Source organism: Apis mellifera, linkage group LG6 (genome assembly GCF_003254395.2).
Source record: "Apis mellifera strain DH4 linkage group LG6, Amel_HAv3.1, whole genome shotgun sequence".
Taxonomy (NCBI): Eukaryota; Metazoa; Arthropoda; class Insecta; order Hymenoptera; family Apidae; genus Apis; species Apis mellifera.
The window spans coordinates 16,384,201-16,409,066 of NC_037643.1; the positions used below are offsets into that span (position 1 = coordinate 16,384,201).

At 33.9% G+C, this 24,866-nt stretch overlaps 3 long non-coding RNA genes across 6 annotated transcripts; 1 reads left to right on the top strand and 2 right to left on the bottom strand.

Moving 5' to 3' along the window:
- Window positions 1-70: 70 nt before the first annotated feature.
- On the bottom strand, window positions 71-23,045 carry LOC100577259. 3 transcript variants are annotated; one of them, XR_001703501.2, is made up of 6 exons: window positions 22,716-23,045; window positions 5,766-6,168; window positions 4,830-4,913; window positions 4,451-4,724; window positions 4,047-4,196; window positions 71-668 (listed from the first exon to the last, which is right to left on the bottom strand). It is a non-coding gene; the product is annotated as an uncharacterized LOC100577259 (long non-coding RNA). The 3 variants fall into 3 exon arrangements; XR_003304862.1 differs by lacking the exon at window positions 71-668 and adding an exon at window positions 2,139-2,737; XR_003304861.1 differs by lacking the exons at window positions 71-668; window positions 4,047-4,196 and having other exon boundaries at window positions 4,205-4,724.
- On the bottom strand, window positions 11,330-14,409 carry LOC100577286. The gene is made up of 4 exons (XR_120593.4): window positions 13,700-14,409; window positions 13,406-13,578; window positions 13,077-13,319; window positions 11,330-12,892 (listed from the first exon to the last, which is right to left on the bottom strand). It is a non-coding gene; the product is annotated as an uncharacterized LOC100577286 (long non-coding RNA).
- On the top strand, window positions 21,317-23,847 carry LOC100577215. 2 transcript variants are annotated; one of them, XR_001703499.2, is made up of 4 exons: window positions 21,321-21,931; window positions 22,049-22,331; window positions 22,582-22,763; window positions 23,052-23,847. It is a non-coding gene; the product is annotated as an uncharacterized LOC100577215 (long non-coding RNA). The 2 variants fall into 2 exon arrangements; XR_003304860.1 differs by lacking the exon at window positions 23,052-23,847 and having other exon boundaries at window positions 21,317-21,931; window positions 22,582-22,786.
- The last annotated feature ends 1,019 nt before the right edge of the window (window positions 23,848-24,866 follow it).

A 24,866-nucleotide genomic window follows, 5' to 3' on the forward strand; every position in this document is an offset into this window, starting at 1 on the left:
TCAAAAATAAAGCAATTTCCAAAAATTTTATTCCAAAATTCTAATATTTTCTAAATTCTGTAAAAATTTAATCTCAATTAGTCTCAACGTAGTATTCATTCGTTCAAAAACAAGAATAATTCTTGAAAATATTCTCTCTTAAAATTTTATAAATACTCGCAGTTAAAAAAAGTAGTATCATCGTCGATCTCGTGCACTGTACGGTGAAACAAGCCAGGAAATATGTCCAGCCCGGCAAGGTGGACACACCTCTCGGATGCGGCAATTCCATCCCTGGTCCGGGCGTTTCTCATCCCCTACTACTCTTCTTGATGTAATAACCTGGCGTTTACCCATTGTTTATAGTCGTGGAGGATCGTAAATCGTGCGCTGGTAGTTATTGCCGGCGTGTGCGTCTTCGTGAGAATTCGAATTCTGCAGCTACAGATCGGTAGAGATCGGTGTATCCGAATGGAGGATTACTGCATTGTTCTATTCTTTTCTCGGTGTATGTGCAAAACGTTCCAAATATTCAAGCTTAATGATGCAATTGTCGAGGTGATTTCGATCAATTTTTTCCTTTGCGAAAATTTTCGTTTCGGTTTAGTTAACGAGTTATTAACGAGAAACGAATTAGAGCGCGTAAACGAATGGTAGTGTTGGGTATGAGTCGCTCGCGAATCGCCAAGCTTGAACAAAAAAGAAAAAAGAATAAGTTTGAGAATAAAACTTTTGCAAGTTTTGATTAATGAAATCTAAATCTAAAATGACAGTGATTTTTGAATTGTTTCAATGCAATGTCCACTAGCAAATATTCATAAAATAGAATAGAATATTCATAAAAATATTTGAACAAGAACAAAGAAATTCATCTAATTGTAATTTTAATCAAAACATGTACTTACGTACGTACAGGAAACATAATAAATTATCGAGCAATTTATTTGTTGACGAAAAATCTTTTTAAAGTGAAATCAAACCCAACATTTTTTATTTTTTAAATATAATTTTTACCTGACAATGTTCTTCACAATAGTATTAAATTCTAAATATTTAAAATTATGCTTTGTCTTTCATCATTAACTTGCTCAAAACCAATCCAGAAATCGTCAATTAACTTTTGTCAGTTAATTTTCAGGACCACATATAACAAATATACGCAAAAGGGGAACGACGACGACGATGACAGTAACGAGTCTCTCAGGAGCTTTGCGAGAGTGTCGAAACGCTACCGCTGCCGAATCGCTGATGGTCTTTTTACATACTATCCCTATGGTGCTTCTTGGAAAAAAAAACAACGATGGTTAAAAAAAAACAACGTGTAAAAAATCGAGAGCAGTGTGATTCACCGAAATCGTATTTTTTTTTAGAGTTAAAATATGTTGTCAATAGAGATTTATAAAGAAGGATTTATTCTTTAATATCTTCTAGTATTTTTAGTATTAGAAGGTTGAATGTTAGTTCTAAAAATGTATCATACAGATTTCTTATTCTATGGCGAATGATGTATCATGAATTTTTTTTTCATAAAAAATATGAAAAATAAGAAAGAATTTTATTTATTCGACTTTTTTTGCATATATGTATGTTCATTTCACAAGTAAATTTTATCGTATTTTTTATAACTACTTTTATTTTTATCGAAAATCAATATCCGTCATCTTTGATTTCTAATTCTAGTTTATTATATATATGATATTAAATCCATTGAAATAAATGTAAAAGTAGTTACTATATTTTTATATTTTTTGATAAAATATTATATTTAACAAAGTGCAATAATCATTTATTTTTGTCGAAGATTCAAAAGGAATGTCAAATTAGCACGATATTTTATAGAAGGAACGTGATATAAGAGAACATGCGGAGAAAAAAGTAGAAGGGTCGATCGACTACAAGCAGAACCAAAGAGGATCAATGAGCTATACGCGATTCTTTACGGGTCTAATTGAGCGCAGAGATAACGCGACCGATTCCTGCTGGGTAATAACGTTTCCTCCGTTTTCTTTAATGGCCAACCTAATCGCTGCTGGTACCTCGACTATGCCTATATATAGTTTGCAAATCTATTGTGCGCATTGACCATGTTTTTTATCGTATAAAAAATTTATAAATGTAAGTGGAATATATTCAATCTCAAGTTTAATATGTATTCAAATAATTTAAAAATCATATTATTTCACTTTTTTAATTGAAATATATGTATATATATATAAATGAATATCCATCGAGTGGCGAAGATAAAAGGTTATGTGACAAGGAAATGTGTATGCGTGCACGCACATATTTTGATTTGTGTTGGAAAGAATCAAAACAAAGAGTATCGATGTAACCTAACCTAATTTAATCTAATCTATCTTTAAAGGCACATGTACGCTTAAAAACTAAAAGTAATTCCACGAATTCTTATAGAATAATGGCAACAATTAACCAAATATTATAATTTTAACACAAATTCTTGTAATTTTAATTTTTAAATCCTTCCTTCGTTCAAATTTCGTCATAATTGGGTGAAATCGTATCGACAAAGATATTGAGAAAATATTCTCAAGATATAAGAAAGTGGTGTAAATGGGACAATAAGACCGAGACCCTCGATTCACCCTCGCCAGAGTCTGGCGCGTAGGGTTACGGGAAATCGGGATGCAGGATATCCTCGATCTGATTGTTCACGGATACAGCTGCTGACATTCCCCGTACACGTCCGTCGAATAGATATTATCCAGGTCTCGAGAGGATTGCCTCGAGCACGTGACCACTGCGTATCATAATAAAGCAAGTATTAACCTAGTTGTTAACCAATTGCGTTATTTACGCGTTTAAACACCACCAATTACATATTATATTTGGTTTTTTAATGAACTTTTCTTTACTTTTAATCTTCATTATGTGATTAACATTTTATATTAATAGACTTACATTTATTTCTTGTCTTTGCTTGTTTTTTCTTTTAAATAAAATTTTAAATATAAAAATATGTGGCATATTTGTAATATGAGATAAAAATATTAACATTTTTTTCAATTTGTGATATTACAAATAACAAATAATTTGTTAATTAATGATATTTATGTAAAAATTGTAATATTTTTGGTTCTACAAAAGAATAAAACATAAATTTCAAAAAGTTTTTGAAACAATAATTGTTGATTTCACAGTTAAAAGTAAATCATTTATTTTTAAATCTACTCATTTACACTTTAATATACACAATGTAATATATTATTACAGAATGGTAATATATTTGTGAACTTTTAGAAATAAACATAAATATATCCAAGTTGTTTTCATCCAAAGTAAATTTCAATTATTTATAATTTACCAAATAAGCTTCGACATTTCTATTAATTTTTATATTTGCTTTGATCTTTAGATTCTATAAAAAAATTAATTTTTATACATATATATCTATTTATAAAGAAACTAAATATATTAACATCAGAATACTTCAAAAACTTCTATTTGAAAAAACTTTTTATCAACAAAAATATAAAACGAAATATACATGAATAGTAATATTTGAATCTGTATATATTTAACACAAACTGTTAAATTTAAGACATAATTTTCCAATTAAATCTTTAAGAACTAATCATCAGTGCCATCTGTGAACATCGCAAATCATCGTTGCCCAATCATCCATCCATTGGGGGGAATCGGGAATCAGGTCGAAGCAATTAAGTCGCAAATGCCCATTCCGCCTCGTGAGGGAGGATTTACTGCTGTTTAACCCCCTTGGCTAACTTCTTCGATAAATAAGCTATACAAGGAGGAGAGACACGCTCTCTGGCAGAGTTTGTTGTCCCAAACAGTGGCAATCTGATTGCCCGTTAGTGGAGTCGAGTTAGCGCCAGTTCTGACTTTCTGACGAGTCCACTCGAGTCAAGGGAGTTGGGAAGGGAAAAGAAGTATACGGAGAAACGAAAATAAAGGAAAGGAAAGAGGCGTCGAATTGAATAAGAAGAAGGAGGAGAAGAGGAACTAGTCTCGTTTCGTTGAAAGAGGGGGAAGTGCAAGCTCCTGATTAGTAGCCTTGGAAGCGAACAATCGTCATCTAATTTACCAACCGATTCGATCTCCTTCGGCTATTTTCTCCATAGCGACACTCATTCGTTTCTTCTTTTTTTTTTTATTCTTTCTCTATTTCTCTTGGTATTTTTGTTTCCTTCTTGGCACGTAGATCGTCTTTCACAATTCCATCGATTATATTTTAATGTCTGCGAAGAAAAGAGAATTGATAATTGGCACTGAAAATTTCGTCGACTATAAAATAATATAAAATATTATCATATGCTTCGAATTTTTTGTTTTTATCATTGAAAGATTTTGTAATGAAGAGATTCTTCAATAGATTTTAATTATATAATTCTTCTTTCTAAGAATAATTTTAATTTAATATATACATATGTGTCAATGTATCTGAAAAATAAAAAAATAAATTGAAATGATTGGTTTGAAAATAATGGTTTACAAGAAATGGAGAGGTAGATAATTAATCAATAGATGTTGGACGATTTTTTATCGATCCCCGTTTATCTTCCAATGTTTTCGTTTTGCTTCGATTCTGCAGGGATTTGGTTCCCCAAGGTGCATTACTTAATTGCTTCCATAATGATCTTGCAGAGGAGTGAGAATTCGAGGGATTGTTATTCTTCTCTAGCAAGAGAATATATCTTTCTCTATTAATACTCTTCAATAATATTTCTTCTTTGATGTTCTTCCTTTCACAATTTTCAATTTTTATTCTATAAAACAATAGAAAAAATTTTATGAATTTATTTTAACAAATATTTCTTAATCTAAAAAAAATTAAAAAATTAAAAAAAAAATTTAAACAAATTTTCATCTACCTCCGAAAAATTTCTATATCTTGATTATTTAAATTACAAAATTCACCATCGATGAAATCTTCTTTCGTCAAATATTTCTTCCAGCTGGAAAAAATGGAAATCTTCGATCACCAATTCGATATACCGATTAGGTTTGTAACGTTTTACGCGTTTCCTCGTTATACTATATAAAGGGTGGTCGATAACGCGGAAAAATAGGACGAAAGAAGCACGAAACGCGCCGATTTTCGTTCCAACTGCTCGAATTGGAAGCTGAAATATGTCTGGAGCAGTAAATCCTATCGCATCCCGTACCCCCTTTGCCCCCATGCTTCGGTGAAATCGTATAACCGTACGAAAGAGGGTTGACGCGAGAAAGGGGTGGGGTGGCTTTCCAGGGTGTAGAAGGCCTTAAAAGTTGTACGTCGGTCTTGAGACGGGTTTAATACGCTAGCAGTCGCATCGGGTCCAAAATCGAGTAATTCATAAAGGGACCAGGATATTCGATAGACTAGCTGACGGTTTCGGAAAACTGGATAAAGAGGTTATGTTTTCCTTCTTGTCGCAGTTTCTGTCACAGTTTTTTTTTTCTCTTCCTTTTATACATGGACCGTCTTTAAATATATGTGGAAAGTTTTAATGGAAATATCGAGAGAATAGGTTTTGCCACTTTTTGAAATATTTGTTTGGTAAGACGTTTCGGAATACCTTTGACAAGTTTCTAAATTGGATAAAATGACAGACACTTAAATTATTTTATTCTTCTCAGAAAATCTAATTTTATAAAATTTTCCAACTTTTCTATTAATTGTCAAATATTTATGTTGCTAATCTTATACACTGTATAACGTGCTATGTCAAAATTTCTAAAGAAATAAGTACTATGGTCTGAAATACCTTATCTCTTCCTAATATTCACGCCATGTTCTCCTCACGACAGGTTTGAACAACACTTACGCAATCTTCACTGGTAATCCATGGCCGGGTCAGTCCTCACACTTTCCATGAACTTGTTCAAGTACGTATGGCAGGTATAGTAGTTCGGACAAAAGAGCAATACGCCTCGAACGACCCTGATAGCGTATTGTCACTTGTCGGGCGCAGCGTGTATTGTCCTCGCCATGGAGGTCCACTTGATCACGATCCACCGGCACTCGAAGCTCGCTCGTGTACTAGATAAGATGTCGATTGAAATTCATGCAGTCCTCTCCCCACCCCGGCTTCACCTATCGCCAGCACAAATCGCTCGTCGTATTGTTTCCGACCGAATCTCGGATCGGGCCTCCGAGTGTCGACACAACTCGAACCGTGTTGCGATCAAAACGATTTGCAATTCTTCGATCGCGGCATATTATCTCACCTGGAAGATCCAATGTAAAACTCTAAATCGATGTTTCCTAATCAGTTTTTGATCGTACTTCACTTTAGTTCATCAATAATTTCGATGTTTCATTTTTAGGTTAAGTATTTTTATAATTTATTCTTTATATATATTTTTATGCAATACAAGTAGAATAAAATCGATAAAATTGATTCTACCGGTAAGTTTTTTTAATGGACAATTTTATCTCTGATTTATTAATTCTATAAGTCAATATATAATCACAAATCACTCGATATGAACTTTTCCATACAACGTGTCCACCGCCATAGTTCTACTAACCTCAATTACGTTCCCGTGAACATTAGTTCAATCTAACGTTTTAAATTTGCGACTAAAAAAATTCTTTCGAGTGATCGTCCAGCCTCATCGAAATTTTGCTAAACGATCCGATTTCGAGGATCGAGTTATCCAACAGACGTGGAAGTGGCTCGATAACGATTTACGTCGAGACGCGCGTTTTCATGAACGATCGATCAAAAACAGAGAGAAAAAGTGTGGTGAAAACTGAGAGAGGGACGAGGAGAGGAGATGAGGCACACTCGCGTCGCGTCTTTCGAAAAGGAAAAGGAAGGAGTAACGAGAGAAGTGTCGAGAAAGAAGACGATCGAAAAAAGAAAGAGAGGTTAGAGAGGGTGGACTTTTCTTTCTTCCACATCCCCAAGGAGTAACTAACTGAACGAGAGTCAGGATAGAGGGTGTTAAGGTAATGCCCCATTAGTATGTGGCCCCCGTAGTAGAGCCGTAACACTACCGCACAGTGGTCAAACCGTGGTTTGTCTCATCGTCGTGTGTCCCTTTGCTCAAGAACGATGTGTGTCTCTACACGCACACACAACGCAACCTTTCACTCGTACACATGCAAACGCGTGGATACGTATATACGTATACGTGGACGTGCCGCGCGTATGTAACGGGCGTTCGAGAACGAGACCTGTCAATAGCCGGCTTGTTACCGCGACAATGATCGGCTTAACCAACGGGAAAGATCCACCCAGACGTACTGGATTTTCGGTACGGAAAGACCACCGGATAGCGTGTCAACATCGTTTCCCTTCGTCGCACCGCGAGGTTCTATAGATGGGAGATTCTTCTCCTGATTCGAATCGTCATCTCGATGAATTTAGGAGGACTCGAGGACTCGATTTATTGCCTGGATTACGTAGGACTGAGTAATCGTAAATATTGAAAGCAGAGTTTTGGAGAAGAATATATGAAGTAGCGGAAATATCGAATGGAGATTGTTTAATCGTTACTTTCAATGAGATAAGCTAGTTTTATTAGTTATCGAGTGTTTTTTTAATTTATATGAAAATATTTTTTTTTAGTTTAATCACAAATTTTAGATAAGAGAAAAATTCACATTAAAATATAAAAATATTTCCTCGAATACCTAATAAGTAATTGTTATATATTATTATTAAGTGTCAAATGAAATTATCTATAACATTCTCAAATTTACTAACAATGTTACATATCAAGAAAAAAAAGAAATTAAGTTCTCGAATAACTTTACAAATAAAAATATTTTCTAGTAACATGATCGAGTTTAAAAAGATTAAAATACACTATATAACTTCAACGACAACGATATTGAGTTATTATCGTTGATCACAATAGATCCTGTTACAAAATTAATTTTACACCGGCAATTTATTTACCTGATACAAGAACTGATAGGAACAATGTAATAGTAGATGCATACGTACTGTAAAATCACAGACGCATCATGCGATCATTATTTTCTTAGAGTTGACAGGGATTATGTTAAGTTCGCGGGTCACATGAGACGTGTGCGTGACAAATACGCAAGTTGGTTATCGTTCGGATACATCGACTACCGTGAAACCGCTGCTGCCCTCTTTCTCGCTCTCTTTCTAAGAAAGTCTCAAGAGCGCAATTTATAAAATGATATTTGCATTAAAATTAAAACTTTTGGATAATTGAAAATTCGTTAAATTATTTTATTTTTCATTTTTTTAAAAAATAGCATTATATAAACTTTTATTTTAATATTATATATTTACTATATAATTATAATATATATATATATATTTATTTTAATGTTATAAATCATTAGATCAAAGTTTATAACGCGAAAGAAGATTTTTTAATATATTTCTTTGAAATTTTTAAGAAAATTATAATACCAATCACGATGAATTTTTCAAGAGTATAACCACTTATCTCAGTTCGGCAACAAGGATGCAAGTCACCTACCCTGTACTGTAGGAAGACGTTGATGTGAATTAATGGCAGCTTAAGTCATAGTTAGTGCCCGAGTGTTGCGTTTACAGGGGTGCCAGTAGCGCAGTATTAATTAACGCGACCCCAAAATCTCTTCTTAACCCCTGAACTCCCATCTAAACGGCACTGTATCATGTTGATGTCCCGGTAAAAGGGGAACGAGGGGTTCGTTCGTTGGATTTTCGAACGAATTCTCCATAAATATTATCTGTTTCTATTCTGATATAAATGAGCGTCTGGTATGCAATGATAGTCGATTGTAAGATTCTATTAAATTCTAATAGCTTTGTTCTCTCTAAAGATTCTCTAAAGATATTGTAACATTTCTTTCAATTTTTCTTCAATTTCTTAATTCTAAAAAAGAATCACATCGTTCGTCATTTTATTGTTAACCTAACTTATTGTTATATCTAACGTTATTGTTAATTTATACAATATAACCTATACATATAACCTAATCTCGTTATATTTTTTCCAGTAATTGTATTATTTTAGATTTGCAAATATAACTGAATATCAATTTCAGAATTGCTGCGGGAATAAGTTTATTTCACCAACTCGCGCGATATATAATACTCGAGAAATATTATATTACGGAATCCCCTTTTACGCGTGGAAACTTTATTCCAGCGGAAAGTTTCTTCCTTAAACGCCAGAAAATAAGTAAATCGTAGATCTTGGAATTTCCTTCGAAAAGACGAATGGGATCGTCGAGGTGGCACCGGAGATTCCCCCAGATTGGAAAGAAAATCTCAGGTAGGGAAATGGAATCGAATGGGACGCAATGTGTCGTTGGTAAAAAGTGAAATTTATAATCCGTAAAAACAATTATATATAGACGCCACGCTAGTAGAATTTCGCCCCGTTGCCAACAAAAACGACCAATATCCATCGTTTGATTTATATGATCGTGGTATCCGTAACCTGCCAACTATACAGGGACCGTCGATATTAAATAGAATATTAAAGATTTAGCGAAAGACAACAACGAGAAACTTCGATCCCTCTTGTTCCGTCGAAACGTTGCTTTATGTTATCGAACGCGAAAAGTCATATTCCTTGTTTTCGTATACACTACATACATGCACACGTGAATAAATATCCGCACTTATATGCCGTGAAAGATCAAGAAACGTTTGGGCGATCGCAAGGGACGAAACCAGGCCGGCCATTTCAATAAACTGACCGTCATAAATCGTACGCGATACGTACTGGCGCGAACACACACGCATTTGCATGTGTCGCCAGCTAGCGTTTTTATATTCAAGTTTTACAAGTTGCATTTTTATTAGAATTTTTCTGTAAAAATTTTTTAGATTATTTTAAAAGAATAATTTAATAAGTTTATTTATAAGTTATGAATAAGAAAAAAGAAATAATAAATGATATTATATATTTATTTTAAAGACAATAAAAATAACGTCTGAATAATCATAGTTTTCTTATATTTCTTATACTTTTTATATAATAGTTTTATATTCATATTATATTTTTATAAAATTAATTTTGATATATCTAATATTGATGAAAAATCATTATTAAACAATTTATTATTGATTTATATAAAACTTTTAGATTGTTCAAAAAATTGTTGTCTATTTTCAATAATGAAAATATCAAATTAATTCATCGATGAAATGCAACTTAACCTTTTTAATATCGATTACGTCTCGAATGAATCACCGTTGTTAAATGTAATTTGCAATCAATTAATATATTAAATTTATCATCATACTAACATAATATCTGTTTAAACATTATTATTTTTGGTTCAATTTTATTATATTTTATTATAATCGTTATATATAATTCATATTTGATCTAATTCAATATTATTACACGTTACAACTATGTTACGTAGTGGAAGTGTTTTTCGCATTTATATGATTAGTTTTTTTTACACCTCAAATCCTCACTCTAGCGTTTTTCTTCGAGCGAAGCCCCTTTGCGGTCAAGTAATAAAATTGGACTGCGGGCAGTTTCGTCCAGCCGGGGCGAACACCTTATTGCATGTAAAACATTTATGTTCTGTGGATATTGGCGAATTCCTATGTGCCACTTTCGACTTCGCGTACATCTTCTTTTCTTTCGATTCTAAGATAACGATCGCGTGTTGTATCAGTTGTACGCCACGTATTTGCAAGCAGTTTCGATAACATCTGTTTCAATCTATGAGACACTTTAAATTTTCAAATATAATATATTAACAGAGATTTCATCAGACGTTCGATATATATATATTTTATACATTTAACCTATTTTACCGACAGTTATTCCGATAAAATTATGTAATTTTTAACGTTATATTCCTTTCACATTTCGATGTTTCACTTTCTCTCGCGTAACTAGCACATTGTGCACAGAGGGAACAATAAATTTACACAGACACGAGTCTTGGGACGTGTTACACGGAATTATAACGAACGATTTGACAGCATGGATTCCGTGCCGCGAAACGCAACGCGGACCGTCAACGTGACGTTCAACAGTTGTATCGCGCTTCGGGAAGCGCGACATTAATCACATGTCGTACGGGACGTGACGCCAAGTATATAACGGATACTGGTCGCTCCGTGACGAGTGTATTAGCCTCGTTAAGGGTGACCACGGTGTTTCTCTGATTCTTCCTTTTCTACGCTACACAACCCTCTCTTCCATCGCTTTCGACCCTCATGGTTTACGCACCGTGACGTATTCGCATTCGTTTATGTGCATGCGTGCAACGTCATGCGTGCAATTGAATTTTTTTCGACGCAACGCGCATGACAATTTTGGTGCATTCAACTTCAGACAGTTCGTGGTTTCGATAAAACTCGATATTATCGATTTAATATTTATAAAACTAAATCTAAAGAGATTTTAAATTTTTGATAGAATTTCGAATGCTTATATGTAAAATATATATTTAAAAAGAATTTAAAGAGAAAAAAAATACGATAAAATATTATTATACATAAATAAATTAATATACGAATAATAATAAGACTACGGTTATGCTAGATTTTTAATTGTCGAATATTCGAGCGAGTTTACATGGTTCGATTCACTTTAGAGCCAGATCCCTCCATCTGTGACAGTGCGTCGCGATACACGCTTGGGGACCATTTAAATCCCCTTTACGGTCTATTTTAAACAATTTGCTGCCCTTGCAAACAGCCTTTCCCTCGGTCGATATAATAAATCGAAAAAAAATCGACAATACGATGGAAAATATTTTTAACCTAATTAAATTAAACTTACTATTTCTTCGTTTTCTTTGTTCGTAACGATTAATTCGATTGAATTGATCAATAGTTATAAATAATCCGTTCTTCGATAGACAGAAAAGGAGAAAAATAAATATTTTATTACGATAAAAAAATGATACCCACATGACAAAACAATCGTATGTGAAAAACATAATAATAATAATAATAACGATAATTCGACTAAATGTCCAAGTGTCAAACACGATCCAATTGAAAGATGATCCGGGCTTAACGAATATTACGACTGACGCAAGCATCGCGGTGTATAAGCCAATTTCACACGCGTTGGTTACACACATCGGATCATACAGGTGCGGGTCAAGAGGTAATGTTTCTCGTCGAAACAGATTTCGCGCTAAAACATTACGTCGAAGAATGTAACGATCAGCTGGCCTACCATACCGAGTGTCAAGTATGATCCAATTGAAGATGACCCTAGCCTACCTAGCGTCACTATTGGCATAATAGAGGTAAGTAGCCCGCGGCTAGTATCCGATACTATCCGTAGTTGCGACCACACGATGGGGCTTCGATTCTGTGGTACGAAGCGAAGGTGGTACGGTCCATCTCCCCTCCACCCCGCATTCTCCATTGTGTGGCTTCCACGCTCGACTCAATCTGCATCTACTTAACCTTATTTACCCAGCTGTAAATTCCTGAATCCATCTCGAATTAAAGGCAACGAGTAAAGTAGACTTTGGTAGGCTAATAGTCGATTCATTTTTAATCCGTTCGACTTGAAAATGAACAATGATGCTAATCAAATGGATGAAAATTTAGATAAATTTGAATTTATCGGTCGGTATGGTCGGTCACTTTTTGACCAACCATCATGCTTCGTGGTCCTATGAGGATTACCGGATTTCGATTGTGGAGGGGGGAAAGAAAAAAAAAAGAAAAGGGCTGGAAATGTATCGTTCTCGAACGTAGACTGGTCGCTCTGGACCACTAAATTTCTTTTTATGGCTCGAATCTGTGACATCATCGACACCCATAAAACGCCTTAGGCGTCCTTCTTGTCTTGAACAACTTCCTTCTTGATACGTCTCCTTCCATCCAAGCCTATTTTTTTTTTCTTTATCTCTTTCTTTCTTTTTCCCTCTGGCATTGTTCTTCTCTCTGTTCCCTTTGAACTATGATTTTTTTCTTCCTCCACTTTGTTACAAGAACTATGATTTTTCGAGATTCGACAGGAAGTAAGATTAAAGCTGGAAAGAATATAAGATTACTTTGAGTAACGTGCTGCACTATAATGTTCTATCAAACGTGGATAAGAAGAGAAGTTAGGTTAGGTTGAAATTTTACGTCGTTGCAATTCAACTGAAGGATATTTATCGACACGTAGATACGGTGAATCAAAATAGAGATTCAAGTATTGGATTAATATATTACATGTAATGGGATACGTGGATGATAGAAATTCGAATTCTTAAGAACTCGAACCCATTCGATGGAAAAGCACGAGCATTATTCGAAATTCTAACCGAACTTCGTAGACGCTTAACCTCCACCACTATTTGGATGAAATATCATAAGTTTCGAAGAAGAATCTTGTTTTGAGAACTGAGAACTGAGAATTTCTTCTAACTTTTCTCCACGTTCAATTACGCTTGATATGTATCTCGTCTGATTCTCCTGTAATAATATTAATTTTTTTCTCGTATAAATAATAAATTTTTTAATTTATCAAATATTAATATCTCTTTATACCGTAAAATTACCATTAGCGTGACAAGACAACTTCATTATTTATGAATGACGTTTAATAATCTGATACTCGAACATACAAAAATTTCATTTCCCTTATTAATTAAATTGAATCCTTTGCACTGTAAGGTCACTGCTAGCGTGACGATAACGTTAACTTCATTATTTATGAATGATTAACTTGATACTGAAACGAACAGATTTTTATTTCTTTTATTTTCTCGTATAATTAATTTAGATAAAAAATGAAATTTGATTTAGCTAATAATATAGAAAATTTTATTTGTTATCTATATATAAATACTTACATCGTAAATCTTCAATATTAAAGATGAATTATAAAAAAAAAAAGAATCAAGTGAAAAACACTTGGCCGTTTGCCAAAGAAGAAGACCGTTCCAACTTCCCTTTCACGAGACTATGCTATCTGATACACGCTATCTTTATAGCCGTTACATATATGTAAGTTATGTACGCGAAGATCCCCCGATGCGTGCACGCATGCTTAGACACGGGCATCGGATCATTTCGATATTGAATCCCATTGATATATCCCAGCCTGTTATTATTCCACCTCGTCTAACCACGGTTCCTCGTATATCTACTTTCTTTCGATTTCTTTCCATCCTCTCAGGATGCTTATAACGTTCTTCGTTTTGTCTCTCAACATAAAATCCTTCAGTTCTCTAACGATCCAATAGGATTGAGTTGATCGATGAAAAATGATAATTCGTATTCCTCTTGCAAAAAATACGAGTTATACCATTTGATAAGTTATAAATGTTTATAATTTAAACGAGAAATGATATTGAAATATTATAATATCTAACCTCTTGGAATATTTTCTTTCTCAAATAATTGATGCGTTTCAATCTCCATTTTACAGTTATTCAGACATTACTATGTAGCAAGAATAGTTAACTCATAATCCTTAAAAATTAAATTAAATAATATTCTTTCATATTTTTCAAGATGATTGAACAATTTTTTAATTATATCGTTGTATCGTATGTTGAATTATCTTCAAAATTAACAAAACCACAACAAATTTTAAATCAATACTGATTAATAAACTCTTATTTTTCCACAAATATAAAAATTGACAGTCGCCAGAATCTTTCTTCTAATTATTTTTGATATAACGAAATCATTAAAAAAAAATCAATTGCATGAAAAAATAAACTTACAATAAAATCATTGATTACAATTATATCTAATCTTCATAATTTTTTTCACTATTTACAAATAAGAAGTTAAAAAATCCATACGAAAATAATACTTCAACTAGTTAATCTAAGCATCTAACCTAAATCCAAAAATGTTATACACGCGCCGATACTGACCCCTGTTGATCGGTAACAGAATTTACGACTAGAGGAGTCCACATTGCTCCTTCCACCGATTTCATGCAAACTGCCCAGTGTCTCGTGGACTTGCACTCGATTAGCATGACAACGCCAAGTTCGAGAACTAGTTCGCCTTTGCTCCCTCGGTTGGATTTCCAAGGGTCGGGCCATGAGCGAGAAAAAGGAAGGGAGAGAGGGTTGGTCGGCTGTCAGGCAGTATTTTTTATCTAGTCACGGTCAACTGGCTGATCGGCTCACCCGCCCATTATTAGCGCAGCACACAAACCTTGCTTCGGGGTCGCCGTTGCCCATTGTGAACGCTTGCCTCCTACAAGCATGGTTCGTTCGACGTATGCGCGCGCGCGTGTGTTGTGTACATGTGACTTGTCGATATAAAGAGGATGGAAAATGAGATGGAGTATGAATGGAAAGAAAGAGAGAGAAAGAGAGGAAAACTGGACTCCCATGTCTATCTACGTAAGGTTGGCAGCTTATGGGCCACCTAGCCTCGAAGCAATAGCCGACCGTGTTCCTCGAAGGGTGGACACCCCCTTCCAAAGGGAAGGTTTTATCTTTTTAGTATTATTGCGCGATCGCCGCACCCCCCTTCGAAAGACACAGGGAAAAGGAAAGTGATGGAGGGGAAGAAGCGATCGGTGCCGGCTGCGATCTACGAACTGCCGATTCGGACAATGGTTTGAGAACGTTCTCGTTAGCATAGGAACGATGAGTCGCATTGCTCCGCATCATTCGAAATTGTGTGAAACCACCGGAATTAGGATTTCATGTATGTGTTCCTGATTGGAAACTATTGGCCGATCTTGCGTTTAAACAAGATTATGCGCTCGCATCTTGATCGATTGATAACTAGATGGGTAGCTTGATCGTAAATATACTTAATTTAATTTGTATTAATTTTATAATAAAATTTATAGAAAAAATTTACTAATATTCAATAATATAAATAATATATAATAGTATTAGATAAAAAAATAGATTTTATAGATTATAATATATCTAACATAATTTATTTATAGAATATCGAACTTATAAAAAAAAAAGAAATAATTAATTTGTAATTAAAAAGATAAGTTTTGTAAATCGTAATAATTTAATCTAAATTAAAGAATAATATATAATATTTATTAATTTTATTAATTTTGACGAAACTAATTAATTAAAAATTTACATTTCTTCTATCATGCATAGGAATTTGATCAATCGACCATCTGTATCGACAGTTGTAAGGAACCACGAACAAATGGGCTCGGACTGTGCCAAAGTTGTGTAGGACTTGACTTATGAATTCTTCTGGAGGATGGACGATGGGCAGCCGCCTATATAATAAAATAAACTGTCAGCAGCAGCTCGCATAAAAATGCTAAAAAGCTCCATGCTCCGTATAACCCCTGCGTGCATCGTCCAGATGTTCCCGCACCCTGTACCATTCGATTTCACCATTTTACAAATTTTTGTCTTTTTTTATTTTACTATTATTATTATTAGATCATTTTTATTCATAAAATTTCATCGTTATTATTATCACGCTTTTCCCTTATTTATTTTTTTCTCTCATTGCGTTTTTTTATTACTAGGTTATTAATCCAGAATTCCGTTAGTTCAATTCTGTTATACAAATGTGGATACAAGACGACCACTTGGCGTCCATCGGGTTGATGAATGCACCGGAGATAGATTCCTATCTTTCTCTTCTCATTCCTGTAAATCATTGCCGGGACATTTAACCCTCGGACCGTCGGTGAAGCTTGCTAATCGAATACGTGCAAGGGATGCCCGTAAACCAATTACTATTCCCAATATAATTTTCAACTTTGATTTAATATTTAAGGAAGAAAGCATGAAAAATGAAAAAAAAAAAAAAATACTAATCAAAAATTTTCCTTAGAAGAAATATTTATATTTCTTTTATCTTCAATATTATTTAAATTTACAAATTAAAAAAGGAAAAAATAAATATCAACTCTCTTTCTTCCTTAAATATTCATATCCAAAAAATATTAAAAATTATTTCCATGAATCATCTGTTCGATGAAATTTTAGAATTTCAATATAAAATTCCTTTTATTTTCCATTTAAAAAATCTCCTATGTCCTATAATATTCTTCTTGCTACATCCTAACCTTCTCAAACATATCTACAAATTTTACACGCGAAACATTTGCACACCGACGAAATATTCCCCCCTCAATGATCTACAGTCTATTCTCCCTAATATTCTCTCGAATTATTCCCTCTTGTTTACGCAATATACGATCTCAGATTCCTCGAAAAGAGTGACTTCGACGTGGCCCTATACGCGGATTAGGTCGAAACGAGAGGTGTTCCATTGGCGAGAGAGTGGAGGAGGATGAAGGTGGAGAACGGCCGCGATGATAATAATAACCGGGCATTGGGGGTGTGCGAGAGTCGAAGGTTGTATCGTGAGTGGGCGGGGCCACCGATGGCAAGCGCCTCGATTCCAACGAGGCCGACCCTACAACCGGATAGGTATTTCCCTGTGCCATAGAAACCTCATGGAGAGCGACGGCGCGAGAACCGCTACCTCCTGGTCACCACCCACACCTACAATCATCCTCTGCGAGGCAGCGCGCCTCTTCACGAGAATATGCTCTTTCCAAATTCGGTCATTTGTCTAATGATCGCCTTATGCGCGAGAAAAGTAATGACGCCATGATGGATCGTTGCTACGACAGTAGCGCCGCATTATTAATTATTGGAACTTGACATTCAAAGCGACAGAGCTACTTTAGAACGTAATATGTGAACTTTCGTCGGTTTGAATAATTATTAATATTAATAAAAATAATAACGCTATAATAAATCGATAACGTTATTAACTACTAGAACTTAAAAAAGTGCTGTGTATAAATCTATGTAATTTAAAACGTATTTAAGGAGTAATATGTGAATTTTCGTAGATTGAATAATTGAACTATTTTTAGTGACGCGAATATTTATATGTGTAACTATTAATTATTGAAACCTATACTATTTTAAGACATGAATTTTCAGTAATTTGAGTAATTGAATGGTTTTTGTGATATCGTGTATTTCTAATTTCGATCTAATTCATCATTTCGATATTTTAAAATTTTTCGAAATTTACCGATTTTATATTGAATTTCTGATTCACGTTTTACAACGGAAGATATATTTCATCGCGCTTACGTGAAAAGAGGATATGTACAAAGCTGCGAGCTGGGAGGATTAAAGAACGCATAGCAGGGGTGATATTTAACAAGATCATCTGGCGCATCGCACGCATCTCGAAGGGGGTCTTAAAACCTTTAACGATATCACTCGTCAATCACGGTGATGAGTGATCGATGCTTCGCAAAGGAGAAGGAAGGAAGGAAGGAAGGAGTTGGACGGCGTAATGCCGGAAAACACGATCAAATCTGGGTTTGGCGAAACGTAGCGCGCAACAGTGGCGCTCTCTCTCTCTCTCTCTCTCTCTCTTCGACTCGTATCAACGACCATGAATCGAATCGTCGTCTACCACCACCGATAAAAGTAATTCCATTTGACCGGACGGGGAAGAAGAACCGTTCGTATCCCAGCCGATCTGACTTCAAGTTCAACGAGTTCAAGGGTTGAAAATCGATGCCTTCAACATTTTTCGGTATTATAATGCCAATTTTTTTTTGTACGTGTTTATGAAACATAAAACAGAAGAATTAATTAGGATAATAATTGATTCTGTTAATTATGAATAATGATAATAATCAACATGGAACATAAATAAATCTCATGAACTTAAAACAAAAATACAAAAACAATATAGCATTATTTAATTATTGATGAGTTTTTAATTATAACATGAAATATCATACTGTCAAAATATTTATATATTAATTTTAACAAAAATTCAATTTCAACAATTTTTCTTCGATCTGAAACTTGCCACAGAAACAATGATATCTTCGAGTATTTTGGCGATATTAACGCCATCTCACTGATCTGAAATTTGCCACAAAAATAATGCATAATTTCTCAATTTGTTCAAAGGTGGCGTTAACGTCATTTTATTAAGTATAACAATTAATATGATCATGGTACAAAGTACGAATTTCAAAAAAAAAAAAATTTTTTTCCTCCTCTAATTCAAAAGCCTCCGCCAAAAGCGATGCAAAAGGAATGCATAATTCCCGGAGAATCGTACGTGGATGACTTTTGGCGTGGGCGTCATCAACGTCACCCCGAGCAATCGAAGTCTCACCCTTCTTTCCAGCTCGCCGCAACCAGTACCGCTTCGGTGTGTTCCTCTTTTAACGGGGAAGAACGAGTGGCGGCACCCCGTAGCTGTTTGACTTAATTTTATGAGGGGTCGCTCAGGACATGGAGGGCGGTATACCCACACCTCTCTGTGACGCCGCAGTTGGCCGAAAGGAGGGGGGGGAGGGGGTGGAATCCACGGCGGAGGCTTAGCGGATAAAAATTATCCGTTTAAAGTCGAGAAGCGCTATAAAAGTGTAGTTAAGGTAGCGCCTCAGAAACGGGCCACCTATTAACCACCACCATCCTCGCCTCCTCATTTGCCAAACGCCCTATAATAATTATAATTGATAAGTAACCGGAGGGGATCGCGAGGAACTTTCGAGAAATTAAACTTTCTTCTTCTCTAGATCTCGGCTTCAGTTTAATCCACCAACACTCTCTTCGTTCTTCAATCGTAATATTTCCTGTTTTTATTTTTTTTCTTGGACAATTGAATTTTTTTTACATTTTTATCTTGTTGTTAATTAAATGTTTATTATTAAATTATAGCAATACCGATGTGAATAATTAAATGATTTAATTGATAATTAAATCGAAATTTCTTAAATCTTTAAAAAAAGTACAGAAATTAATATTAAAAAAAGAATTAAAAAATTGCCACGATCGTAAAAAATAGTCTTCTCGAATTGAAAAACATTGTTATAGTATCGTACGATCGAATTCCTTTCTAGTGATATTTTTTACCATCCAGATGGAAAAAGTCACCAAAAGGGTTATCGACAGTGCAAAGGATAAATTTCCACTGTCTAGTGGAATTGAAAGAAATTTGACGTCGAAGAAGGATGGTAAGGCCAATGATCGCAAAGGATGGGTCACTTTTACTCTTTAAGAGAAAAAAAAGTAGAAATGGGCGAACATGCGCGTCTCCGTATGCATAGAAAAAAAAACCTAATATTTATGAGCAAACTGATCGGTCTCAGGTCTCCACTCGCAGATCGGATCTCACTAAATCACCGTTGGTATACGCCTAGGAAGGAACTAGTCGTTCCCTCGTCCCTTTTACGGGCGGAAGACAGACCGTAAGGTCCAGCGTATGTTTCGTACAACGACCAAAGACGAGGAGTAAAGGAAAGGGGATATCGATCGAACGGGAACAGAAGCGAACGATATCTGTTCTTTCTTTTAGTTTCTTTGAAAATTATATGAGTTTATAAACATGATTAATAAATTGTTGATTTTTATGTAATTGAAACAAATTATTTACAAAGATAATCGAATGTGATATAATAGTGTAAGAAATTCAATAAAGTAAATTTAGTAATTTTATGCTATTGTATAAAATAAAAATCATTGTTACTAGATATAGTAAGTTATCAACGTGATAATGATCGATTCGATAAATTCGTTTCTTAAAGAAGAATGAAGAGTTTTCTAAGGCGGAAAAAGCACGAGGTATTCGCAAATGAAGTTCAGAATCATGTACGTGGTCATCGAGGAGGTAGGTAGAAGAAGGGTAGTTTGATCTGATTAGTGAGTATCGATTCTGTTTGACGACCCAACTGTCCGACTGGGTCAAGGTAGTATTCTTCAGGGTCATTACACTATCTGTATTAACATAATGATTTTATGAAAATATCATAAAAACTGTGACAGAAATTGTGTTTCTATTTCTTCATTTATTCTTCAAAAATTCTCGAAATGAGATTTTACGTTTTCTAAATTTTTAAAATATAATTATTTTCCACCATTTTTCTAAATTTTCGCTTTTAAGCCGTTTAACTATCGTTATAAGATATATTTTTTAGCTTTCAGTGTCAATTATGATAAAGTTGTGATTATCGATTATCGATATCTTATTCATATAGTTTTCAATATATCGATAATATATAGTTGAAATATCGTTAATGAATAGAAAGAGTTTCAATTTTTAATCGAAATTATTATTAAAACACTTCAAAACGTTATTTGTAATAAATTTCGACAAAAATAAATTAATTTTATCTAGTTCTATTGGATATGATTATCGATATCTTAATCGATATATAAAATTGAAAAACTCAATGAAATATGATTAATCCAAAATAATAATCGTTAACAATATTTTTGATAATAAATTTGAACAAGAAGAAATAAAAATTTTAATTATTTTCATCTATTATGAATATCTTAACAATATTATCGATCGATATATCGATATATCGATAATCATTCTGAATTATAATTCAATAATAGTAATAAATAATACTAATAAAATCGACATTAAAAACGAACTAAAGATCTAAGACCAAAAATAAATAACATCGAAATGTCAAAGAGACAAACAAATTACTCGGTCGGTCGGAAACATTGTGAATTTCCATGGCAGCATTGGACGCGACCATTGAACACGGATCGTCGATCGAGTCGTCTACCAAGAGAGTGGGTCAAGGTGGCCGTCTTCGTGATCTCCTTAGTTCCGCGTTCTACTGGCGGGTTTCGTTCATTCGTTTATTCGGTGAATATGGATAGTGTGTGCATCGACATGTATACACGCGTGTTCCTTCACTTATATGTATGTGCGACACGATTGTATGTAGGTACGGATATAACCTATGTGCCGCGTCATCAACCACTGCGAACCTACACCGTCATCAGAAGCGAAAGATGCTGGCGTCGCCAAATCTTCCCTTTCTCCACCTTCTATACGCGGCGAGAGTAAACGTGACGTCACAAGCTTAAAGCTGCTAGACGAAATGAGAAGAACCGATTGATTCGTCCTTTTCGTTTCGTTTATCTTCGTACTCTCCTTACTCGAAAGTTGTCTATATAAGTGATGAAGAATCTTGGACTCAATGAAGGAATGAATTATTATTGGTACTGTTACTGATGGTTGCATATATTCTTGAAGCATTTTGAAGGAATTGTTATTTTTGTGATATTTTCTTAGACTTTAATCCGAGGCCTAACCTAAATATTGTGAGTGATCTAATCTAACTTAACCTAAATATAAATTCCAACGAAGTTGCATAAAACTATTTTGATCTAATTTTGATGACTTTTAAGTGTGTCATAGAAGATAACTTTTTCTTTTAGTTTTTGAGATATTACAGAAAAAAATTATTTTTATTATTATAAATATCTATGACCGCCTATTGTAATATCTTTATGCATTGTTATATATAATCAATGAAATGACATCATACCACCAACATAGCAATGCAAACATAAGAACAATCTTGATATTATCATACGTGTGTGGTCTGTGATAATTTATAATCGTGATATCAATCCCTCGAAAGAAATACGATTAATAGTTGTAAACAAGATGTAAGAAAACAATTCATTATACACTGGAAACATTTTAACATCTCCTACTGTACGTATTCAAGTTTTCAATGTTCTTAAATTATGATATAGAATATTTACTTTTTCCATCTATTCTAAGCACTTATAATCATTCGTTCCACGTTATTTTTCTATATGATCGATAATGACGTGTAACCTAACCTATTCAAAATAACTTTTGACGAGATGAAGCGCGCTATTCCAAATGCAAATCGTCATATTTCAATTTTTTAAAATTAAAAAAATGCAAATTAATTTGATTACTACATTTTTAATTCTAGGAAAGATTCGAAACATTTATATAAGATCCGAGACTCTTATATACACTTGCCACTGTTTATCTAAAATTTACCGACACACAAAAGGTAGGTGAACGAGATGATGCACGTACAGAACAGAATCGTTATGTACTTACATTACATACGACCACTGATGGAAGAGGCAGTAGCGTCCACGTCACTCGGTAAGGGGGTGTCATAGAGGAAAGCCGGCACAAGGGGTGACGACGGTAGATAGAGATAGGCCACGATGCCCGCGTGACTTGACAATAAAGCTCATCTCACCTCCAACTCGTTTTGCAGCCTCCTTTTTCACTTCCCTTCTTCACTCTCGCTCGTCCTTCGTGCCACGATTCACTTCCCCGCTACATACTTGGTCCATCCGCTTCATTCGATACCCGTACGATGTAGAATCTACCTATGAACCTCATTCGCCTACACACTTACATTCCTTCTTTTTTTTTTTTTTTAAGGTATCGCTTGCCAATTGGCTGGGTGCTCGAAACGTTTCATAATGCGTTCGAACGGAGTTATAAAACGAGCGAAACTCGAGCCTGCAACCGCTCTACGGCTCTCTTATCTTCTCTTTTCGAAACGATGCCAGATGCACGTATATACATGAATATTAACACGTTCGGTCAACTCATCTTCCCTTTCTTTCTTCATAGAAGAAATCGACAAAAATGAAGAACGAATTCAACAATTTGAAGAACGAATAAATGATAATTTAAAAATGGTGAAGAGAAGAAGTTAAAAGATAGAGATTATTAAAAAATTGCTCACATAATTGAATTGATGATTTTGGATGTATTTGAAACTGTATTTAAAGCTAAATATTATCTCTGTGAGATAGATATGATATTATAATATTAATAGATACTACTCATATCACTATAAGTTTTTAATGATATGAATATATTTGCGTACAATTCTTGAAAATTATTCTTGAGATATTTTTTATATGATAAAATTCATTGAATAAAAATTGTCAGATTATTTTCAATGCAGAGGAATATTTGCAAGGAGTACTTTCAAATATGGAAAGGAAAATTTTAATCTTAAATATATCAGTTTTCTAAAGATTGTTCTTGAAATATATATTGAAATATATATTCTTGAAATATAATTTGTTAATAATGCAATGGATAATGCATTTATGAAAAATAAATTTCAAGAGTTTTATTATCAATTGTATTCATGTAAACATTATGGTATAAGTTTCTGGTTCACATCTATCCTCAATAATCGATTAAACGTATAATAGCGTTATTACGAGATGTTTCAATGCTAACAACGAGAATGAAACACCAGTAGAAGGTAGCGATCAGTCAATCTGTCAGTGTGACGAGCGACGTCTGTTCAGAGTTGGCGAGGGTCGAAGACAAGCCCATTGTCAACCGACCCCTGCGGACAAGTTAGTTAAATCCTCGTTAGAACTTTATCCACCTTCCTGCTTGACACCTATTGCAAACGTTACTGTAATTTGATTTTTCAGATATATTTCTATAATAGTTACAAGTATTTACATTATAAAAATTATTCAAGAAATTTAAGATATTTAAAATTAGAATTAAAATAACATAATAAAAATAAATTATTATAAAGTTTGTTCATTTGATATCATTTTGCGTTTTTCTTATCTTTTATATATCAAGTTTTATAAATTAAAATATTAAGCAATTAAATATTAAAAAATATTACAAAATATTAAAAAATATATAATTTAAAAAAAAAACAATCTAAAATTCATTATTTTAATATATTTCATAGTTCTAATGTTAAAATTTAATAATTTTTTTAAAAAAATATCTGTATCTTTTCATTAAAATAAAAAATCTAAAATCGTTTTGATATATTTTTATAATTCCAACATTAAAATTAAGTTAAATTAAAGCAAAAAATATTTCCAAAAATTGAATTTAAAAAAAACGTGAAAACAAGAACATTATACAATTGTATAAAAACGCTAATAATATTTGCGATCTGCCAATTAATTATGCGTTATTAATTCTCGTGTAGACTTTTCTATATTTCTGAATATCCGAGATTATATATATCCGCCGAATTATTCGTGCTCGTAATTTCACGGATATGTATGTATGTGTGTATACACGGGGCACGATCTTATGAACCGTTCTATTCCACGCTACGGGTTTCACCGAAAGAGGTGAACGTTTTGTTTACCAACGTTCCATCTCGATGGATTCATCGTGGAACGGCGGTGTCAGCAGAAACGGCGTTGCAAATAAAGTGAGGGAAGCCGAGAACGACGAGACTCCACGTCCATT